The sequence below is a fragment of the Heteronotia binoei genome, chromosome 16 (assembly GCF_032191835.1).
Source record: "Heteronotia binoei isolate CCM8104 ecotype False Entrance Well chromosome 16, APGP_CSIRO_Hbin_v1, whole genome shotgun sequence".
Taxonomy (NCBI): Eukaryota; Metazoa; Chordata; class Lepidosauria; order Squamata; family Gekkonidae; genus Heteronotia; species Heteronotia binoei.
In genome coordinates, this window is record NC_083238.1 from 27393802 (window position 1) to 27402734 (window position 8933).

Consider the following 8933-nt stretch of genomic DNA (forward strand, 5'->3'; position numbering starts at 1 on the left):
CTCTGTTATTCCCTATGGAGATTTATTCCCATAGAAAATCATGAAGAATTAATCCGTGGGTATCTGGGGGGGGCTGTTTTTTGGGGTAGAGGCACCAAATTTTCCATATAGAATCTAGTGCCTCTCCCCAAAATACCCCCCCAAGTTTCAAAAGGATTGGACCAGGGGATCCAATTCTATGAGCCCCAAAAGAAGGTGCCCCTATCCTTCATTATTTCCTGTGGAAGGAAGGCATTGAAAAGGTGTGCGGTCCCTTTAAATGTGATGGCCAGAACTCCCTTTGGAGTTCAATTATGCTTGTCACAGCCTTGATCTTGGCTCCACCCCCAAAGTCCCCAGATATTTCTTGAATTGGACTTGGCAACCCTAGTCTTGACAGCGTCCTTGACAAAAGGCCTGGCTGAACATCTCTGACTCGCAGGCCCTGCAGAAAGGTAATAAATCCTGCAGGGCACGGATGTTCTCTGGAAAAGAGTTCCACCTGGTTGAGGACAGTCAGATCTCTCTTGGGACAGGCACCATCAGGAGATTTTTTTGTACCTGACTGTAACACTCCGTTGGGGGTATATTAAGAGAGGCGGTCCCAAAGATATGTGGGTCCCTCACCACAAATAGCCTTAAAGGCTAATACCAACACCTTGAATTTGATCCAATGCTCCACCAGTAACAAATGCAGCTCATTTAGCACAGGTTGTATAGGGGTACCTGTCAGGACCTGTGTGGCCACATTCTAGACTAGTTGGAGCTTCCAGGTCAACTTCAAGGGAAGGCCCAGGTAAAGTGAGTTACAGTAGTTTATTCTGGAGGTGAGCATTGCATGGATTACTATGGCTAGGTCAGAGCTGGACAGTAGGGAGCCAGTTGCTGGGTCTAGCACAGGTGAAAAATGCCAGCCTAGCAACCTTCGCCTCCCTTGATAGGGAGGCATCCAGAGTCATGTCATGTCCAAGCTCTTGACAGTAGGCACCAGTACCAAAGGCTGAGAGTTGGCAGCCCAACAGTGGTAGCAACGGAGGGTTTTTACCTAACTACTGGGTATAGAGATAGGTCTCCCTGAAAATGCGGGAGGAAGAAGGAAGGAGCTGAGGTAAGAGTACAAAGAGCACCCTGAAGGAAAAATGCTCATGGGTGAGTATCACCTTCACCCACCCCTCTGTTCATGACTGATAGGAGGACCGAGAACCCCGGAGGAAACAGTTCTTTCAGGGTCACAGTTTTGCCCTCTTGCATCCAGGTCTTGGTCGCACACACCAGTTCCACATTTTGTGCTACTATATAATTGTGCAATGTAGAGGTTTTATTAATGGACCTGGAATTTCACAACAGCAATGACAAAGGGGGCATAAATCCTTAGCTCTCGCATCCACATGCCATGGGATGGGATGATGGTTGGAAGGAGACCGAGCATGTCCGTATCTCCACCTCCACCTGAATTAAAACTTACAAATTTATTGTAAAACCATGCTGTAAAGATAGTGATCATACGAAGAAGATGAAAAGGGAAATGTTTCAAACTAAGAGAATGCTCAAAATAGTAGAAATGCACATTAATATCCTTTTGTTTTCTTTCCATTTCTCAGGATCTTTGCCTCCCCCCCCCCCTTCCCTTATTTTGTACTCTTACCTCAGGCCCTTCTTCTTCCCACATTTCAGGAAGACCTATCTCTATACCCAGTAGTTAGGTAAGAACCTAGCGCCTTTGTGAGTAGTCATTATATCAATCCACTCCTTAATTCAGACATCACAGAACCTTTCTCTAGATGCACTGGTTACCAGGCATGCAATTTTGCTCTGAGTTGAGAATGGGGACTGGCAAAACGGCTACTTATAGCATAAAGACACTTTGTTCTTAAATACAAGGTATACCAGTCCTATTCCCTTAAGCAATGTATAGTGGGAAAGAGGCATTTTGAGAGGTGGTAGTAGGTTTTCCTCTAGAGATCTCTCCTGATTAGGGGAAGGGAGAGAAGATAACACAGCCCAAAAGGATGAGACATTGTTAAAGAGGATTCTGAAGAGATCCAAGGGAAATGTTGGGACAAAGTATTTTTGTTATGATTCCTGTGGAGAACTTTACATGGAGAATGTAAGAGTCAAGTCTAAAGATGCAGGCAAATTTCCCAGGAATGACATGTGAGGAGCACCATGCATTGTAGTTCCTGTTCATACATCTCCTCACCAGGATTTTCAGATCTGATGCAGTGTTTTCCTCATTGTCAAAGAATGAGAAAGGATTTCATTATCTACGGGTTTGCTTGTTTTTGCCTCAAGGCTGACAAACATGGCTCAAGAAAAGTGGCAGAAGTGGAGGTTTGGGTGATCAAACGGGCAACCTCATCACATCCTCTTTAGATATGCGAGTACATACAGAACAGCTGTCCATGCACTATGAAGAGAGGAAGGGGTAGCAATACCCCCCCCCCCATCTAAAAGGCTATTGCTTAATGAGATAATCATTGCTTTGAACTTTCAAGGCTGCTAAATAACCACTGATTTAATTGGTGCTAACTACAAAGTAACCATGTTTAGCATCACAAGCCCAATTTAACTTGGTCTGTAATGAACTAGATTTAATGCCCTGTATAGTTTCATCTTGCCATTCACGATGAAATCTTTGTTTAAATGGGGAAACAAACACTTCAGTACTTGACCTCAACAGATGGCTGAGGAAAGAGAATCGAGTGAGCAAATATGGCTAAGTCTGATGTTCTATTCTAATTTAGCACACAATGAAAGTACAAGATTATTTGTCCAGTATTTATAGGTAACACACAAAACAGTGTTGTCTCAAGAAATAGCAGATTCTTTGTGTTTTATTCACTCTTTGGTCTTTTTTGCTTGAAACTTGGGCAACGGAGAATATACTTAGTTTCCTTTGTTTAGAGTATGATCCTGGATAAATGATTCTACACTGAAGAATGGTCTTGCATGTAACTAAATACGATTTGATCATTAAACACAGAAATCAAGACAAAAGTTACCACGGCCACTTTCACCTATTATAAAATCATTTCAGTCCCAAGGGTACGAGAGCAGCTTGCACAGACACATCTAAGGACATCCCCCCTGCCTCCCCTAGTGTACCCTAAATAGCAGGCTTCTAAGAAGAAATTGTGAGCCATCCTCATTCTTGCTACATCATTTTAAAAATCCAGATTTTAGAAAACAAGCATAAAATAATGAACGAATCTAAACTGAACTAGAAGAGTGAGCAAGTAACTCTAATAGCTTAGTTCAAAAGAATATTACGAAACTTCAGGGCTGAATTCATCCTGTATGTTTGCTCTTTCTTGCCCTATTTCACTCCTTATTACGGTTCTCATCCCTCATGGCTTTTGGCTGTGAAGGTACTTTGATCCTCTGCACAGCCCTTCTGATGATCAAAGAGGAATCTATCCTTTTTTTCATCAGTGAAAAAGCTGTTTGGGTTCAAACCGCAGACTACACTAAACTGATGGCCAGCGATGCCGTCAAGTAAAAAAACCCCACCAAAACAAAAAACCCTAGATACCCAAAATAAAAAACTGATTTTATGTTATTTCAAAATTATTGAAGGCAAACAAATAGAGTTGCCAATCTCCAGATGGGGCCTCGAGATCCCCCGAATTACAACTGAGCTCCAATTAACTGAGATAGTTTCTCAGTTAATTGGAGAAAAATGGCTGCTCTGGAGAGTGGTCTATACAGCCTTATACCCCACTGAGGTCCCATCCTGTCCCAGACTCCAGCCCCTCATCTCCAGGACTTTTCCAACCTGAATCTGTCATCCCTACATACAGCTGAAATAAAATTCAAACGGTATAATTTGGAGGGAAATGGTGGACAGACTTTGCACTTTGCCAATTGCCAATGTAATCTCAGAAATAGCACAGTGTAAATTTATATCAGCAACCAAAAATGTTAGTAAATTATTTTCATTGCACTCCCCACCCTTGTTTCAAATCATATATGAGTTCAGTAACATCTTCTAGATTCCCTCTGCCCTTCTGGACACGGATTCTTGTGTTTTACTGGAAATGAATTCTTCAATTCATCCAGTAGAACACCTGCACTCTCAAACTCCTTGGGGAAAAAGTCAGATGATTAGGTTTGTAAATGACAGTGCTGTATTGTTTTGAGAATGAACACAAACTTCTAGAGACAGGTACAATTACACCAACTGTGATCCACTCCTGTCAGTAGCCATGACGTGGTCACAAATCCTATGTGCTGAAAGTACTCTTGTCTACTTAAAGGCTATTTCTAATTTACTAAATTGTAATTCTCTAGTCATCCAGCTTAAGAAAAACCATAAAGGAGACAACTGAATTGTTACTAGTAATGGCTTGAATCTGACTTCTGACCAATATAATGATATTATTTCTTTTTCATCTGTTTTTAACCTTGCTGTTCTTTTGACCCTAATAAACCTGATAATGTTATTTGTTCCTGTATAAACTAATCATAATACTGCCCTCCTTCAGAGAGGAATACATCTCTCACTAGCATGCATTTTTGCACTAATAAAAGCACAGAAATGTCCTTTTCCCTAATGTATCCAAGCAGAAAAGTATGGAACTAGGAACTATAAAACGAAGCTTAGAGATGTACCCTTTGTACTGTCAAGCTTCTAATAACATTCAAAGCCCCCCCCCCATTTCAAAGTAAAATAATTCAAAAACATTTTTGAGAACATGCAAGTAATGGAAAAACAGTGTACTCCCACGCAATCAGATGCACTTGGCTAACCCAAGAATTTTTGATTGGATACAAAATTGTCAAATGCTTAGTATTCTGAAAAGTATTATCATACTACTGAAATATTAAATATCTTTACTGAACTCAATGGACTTGCATGCTTAAGATCAGGCTTCATGTTCAACGCCATGACCATTTCAAGGAACCAGCACCCGCCTTGCCATGAGGTGGGGGAAAAGATATACGGTATATCCATATCCAACAGTTGGGCATGAGCATCAAATCCTTCCAGTGCCTAGGATTCCACATCCTATCCCCTGCTCCACACACAAGTACTACAGACAGGTCAAATATAATTATACTAGCGGTAGTGTTGTGTGGGTTTGGCTGTTGATCTACCGATGACATCCTAAAGATTGCTCTCGCCATATACAGCCAAATCATAGCCTGCAACTGTGATGTGGCATCCCTGTGACTCATGGGCATGCCAAGTATAAGAGCATACACCTCCCCTTCTTATGTCAACATCTTTTGTTTGAGCACTACCTCCTTCCACATCACCATCCCCAGTTCCTGGAAGTAAAGCGGGCTCACCCATGCACACTCGTGCCTTCTCTCTTTCCAAATATACCTTCATCTGCAGCTACAAGAAGGTTCCTCTGTTTTTAGAGGATAACCTGTTGCAGCAAAAAAAAATAGCATCACATTCATGAACAGCCAGGAGGGAGTCCCTGATTTTTCTCAAACCAGTTTTTCTGCAAAATTTTGGGGAAGACGGTAGGAAAGCTCAGATACCTGCTGTGTGAATGGCAAAAATTAAGATTTTCCTGCCCAAACTGCATAAGAATATTGTTTTATTGATATATCGTGCCAATCTGTGAAACAGGCTCTTTGAATTTGCAACTTCCATTCTTTAAAGATGTAAACCTCTCTAAACCTTTCAGAGATGTGCCTTGCAGAGATAGAAGCATGAAGGTTATCTTCATTAAAGAAGGCTCTCTAGAGACTGACTTTGTTTAAAAAGTAAAATTTGGGAATTCAGGGATCCTGCCAAGCCTATGGTTGTTATATTATCACAATGATATTCTAGTGCTGATTTTTTAAAAAAACAATATCTAGGAAAGCCTTAGTAGCTTGGGATGGAGTAGCCACTGATGGCAGACTGGAGCAGAAAAATCCGTCATGGGGGAGCCCCTCTGTCCCTGCACTTCCCCAGCTGCCTCAGCAGCAATGAAGAAACCACCCAAACCCGTTCCCTCTGGGGAAGCCAACTCTGCGTGAACCTCACTTTGCCTATCGAGCCACAACTGGAGCAATCCTAATCCTAACGCACCGTTTTGGGTTGGATCCGGTTCCAAAACCGGTCTCTTCTTGCAGCACCTTTCTCCACCCTCCCACCTTGGTGTCGTTTGCAACCGCGAACCGCAGCTTTAGCAGCCTCCCGGGTGCAAAAGCTTCACGCAGCCGACCCAGAGAACTCTCTGTGCCAGTACGAACTTGGTGCCACTGGGCTCCTGCTTCACCTTGAAGGGCAGCGCTCTCCACTTCCCAAGGGGGAGGCGGGGGAGCCTTGGGGCAGCTGCTGTTCCTTTGCCAAACGAGCCGCTTGCAAGGCAAGGAAGGGAGCAGGGCAGAAGCTATTCCCTTTGTGTGGGGAACGGGATGGGTGCTGCCTGAAGCGGCCGAGGCTCTAATGGAGGCTCCGCGCCGACCAAATGCAAGCTTTTCTCCCCTCCGGGAAAAGAGAGGGGGGGCCGGGGAAAGCCAGAAGGGGCAAGACCCGCCTCGGCGCAGCCGGGTAAAACCAACGCTCCGCCCCGTCGCCCCCCCGAGGAACCATCTCTCACCTGCCCCGGGATGCAGCCGAAGAGGAAACAGGAGCTGGGCGGCGTGCGCGGTTTTGTCCTCTCCCCCTCCCTCTCTCTCCTCTCCTCCCCTGGCGGCAAAGAGGACCGCTGTGTTGTCGCGGCGCCCGGCAGCGCTGGCCGCGATTGGTGGGGCGGCGGCGGCCAGGTAAGAGGCGACCCACAAGCCCCCGCGCCCGCCTGCCTCACCTGGGCGCTCAGGTAGGCGTCGCCCGGCCTCTCCCTCGCCGCCTTCCGCTGCTCCAACGGAAGGCACAAGCCCACGTGCCCAAGGAGGGGGAAAGAGCGACAAGCCACGCATGCCCCGGCCTTCTGCCTCGCTTGGGGCAGGCCTGGGAGACCTCTCGATGCGCCTTTCCAGGACTGAGGCGCTGCAGAGAAATCCTAAGAGCTCTTTCCTAGGAATAAGCCCCTGGGATAGACCTCACTAGCATTCTGAATAGGCGTATTTAGGATTGCTCGCCTCGTCTTTAAGGAGCTGCTCAGCTCCCAGGGGGGAAAGTTGGAGAGCCAAGTTGTGGCGTCTTTAAAATGTTTGCTGTGAGTTGGTGTTATGGCTCAGGGGATTTTCATGCACAAGGTCATATCACCTCTCAGCCGCCTTCTCTCCAGGCTAAACATCTCCAGCTCCTTCAGCCTTTCCTCGTAGGTGTCCAGCCCCCCTCACCATCTTCGTCGCCCTCCTCTGGACCCGTTCCAGCTTGTCTGTATCCTTAAAATGTGGTGCCCAAAACTCAACACAATACTCTAGGTGAGGTCTTACCAGAGCAGAGTAAAGCGATACCATCACATCCCGTGATCTGGACACTATACGTCTGTTGATACAGCCCAAAATTGCATTTGCCTTTTTAGCCACCGCATAACACTGTTGACTCATGTTCAGGGTATGATCCACTAAGACCCCTAGATCTTGATGGTATCTTGAGGCCCAGCAATCATTTTCCCAGATGAAATGGTAACCAGAGGGTGGACTCTAAGGACATCTCCACTGAGTTCCCTTTCCTCCCCAAACTCCATATCCCCTTGGTACTGCCCCTAAATCTCCAGAAATTTCCCAGGTTGGAATTGACAACTCTTAACTGGCAAAGAATTCCACTGTTCAATTACTCATTAAGAACATAAAACCAGGTGTCATCACAAGGTCCGTGCTAATAGTGAATGTGCATATATCTATTTGTAGGTGTGTTTGTAAGAGAGCCACTGTGCCTTCATGAAAGTGTGAACAATAGCCAGAAAAATGTGGGGTTTAAATTGCATGTTCAAACAGGCGCTGAATTTAAGATTAACTCAATGCACATGAGGAAAATAAAATATTACACTGCAATGATGGATTCTATACTTCACAGATGGCATATACCCATTTTCTGTAATGTATGTACAACAGGGCTACCCAAGCTTTTTGTTACCCGTGGGCACCTTTGGAATTCTGAGACAGAGTAGTGGGCGCAATTACAAAATAGCTGCTTCAGGAGGTGAAGCCAATCACAAAATGTTAAGGAACAAGGTTATATGTAGCTCTTAAAGGTTTCAGGCAGAAGCTCTTTTTAACAGGATGCTTTTTTATCTGTAGCCAATCAGAAGTCCTGGGCAACAGCTCTACCTAGTCCTGCCCGCTTTCTGAAAGCATTTGGGGGTGGGGACCAGGAAAAGGTGTTGGCAGGCACCACGGCATCCACCCCCAACATGTTGGGGACCTCCGGTGTACAGGATTACTGACCCATCATTGGTCTGTCAAGTTCAGTGTTATCTGATCTGGCTGGCAGGGGGTCTCAGCTTTCATATCACCTGTTTCCTTGATTAATTAATCTCTTGCTTTCCTTTGTTTCTTCTCATTTTGTCAATAACAGCCTTTTGTGCAAAATGGGAACAAAATACTCCGCTCTCAGTCTTAGAGACACAGTGTAGAATGGTTGCAACAGAAGATACGTTTGGCATGCAGGAAGTCTCAGGTACGGTCCCTGGAATCTCCAGTTATCTGGGGTAGCTGAGTTGGGGAACAATCTTCCACCATGCCTTAGTGCCTAGAAATAGCTGCTACTATTTGGAGTAGACAATACTGATCTAAGTGAACAAGCAGTCTGACTGTGTATAAGGCTGTTTTGTAAGTTCCTGGAGGAGTAGTTTGGGCTTTTGGGGGGCCCCTCCCCCTAATCCTGTCAGATTCCAGAGACACAGGGAATTGGGTTTTCACAGAGCATGCCATGAAACATGCTTCTTGTTTGGATAAGCTGGCCATGAAACATAAGGTATGTTCAACATTGTTCTTCTGGTCTGCCTTTAGTTTTTTATTTAGAACGAAAACATGTTTGCTAGGAAGTTGTACTTACTCTGTTTAAATTAATGAACAGAATATACTAATAAGGCAAAAAAACCAAAACAGCATCCTCTTCA

General features: G+C 44.8%; 1 protein-coding gene across 3 annotated transcripts in view; it reads right to left on the reverse strand.

Moving 5' to 3' along the window:
• The window catches only part of GALNT3 (polypeptide N-acetylgalactosaminyltransferase 3), a 30518-nt gene extending 23828 nt beyond the window's left edge, over positions 1–6690 (reverse strand). Inside the window, exons 1-2 of one of the 3 annotated variants that reach the window (XM_060257155.1) lie at positions 6525–6552; positions 5272–5354 (exon numbers count right to left, since the gene is read on the reverse strand). The gene's annotated coding sequence lies outside the window, so the exon portion shown is untranslated. Of the gene's footprint in view, positions 1–5271; positions 5355–6524 lie in introns of all 3 variants that reach the window. The other 2 variants (XM_060257157.1, XM_060257153.1) reach the window with 2 other exon arrangements.
• Positions 6691–8933: the final 2243 nt, after the last annotated feature.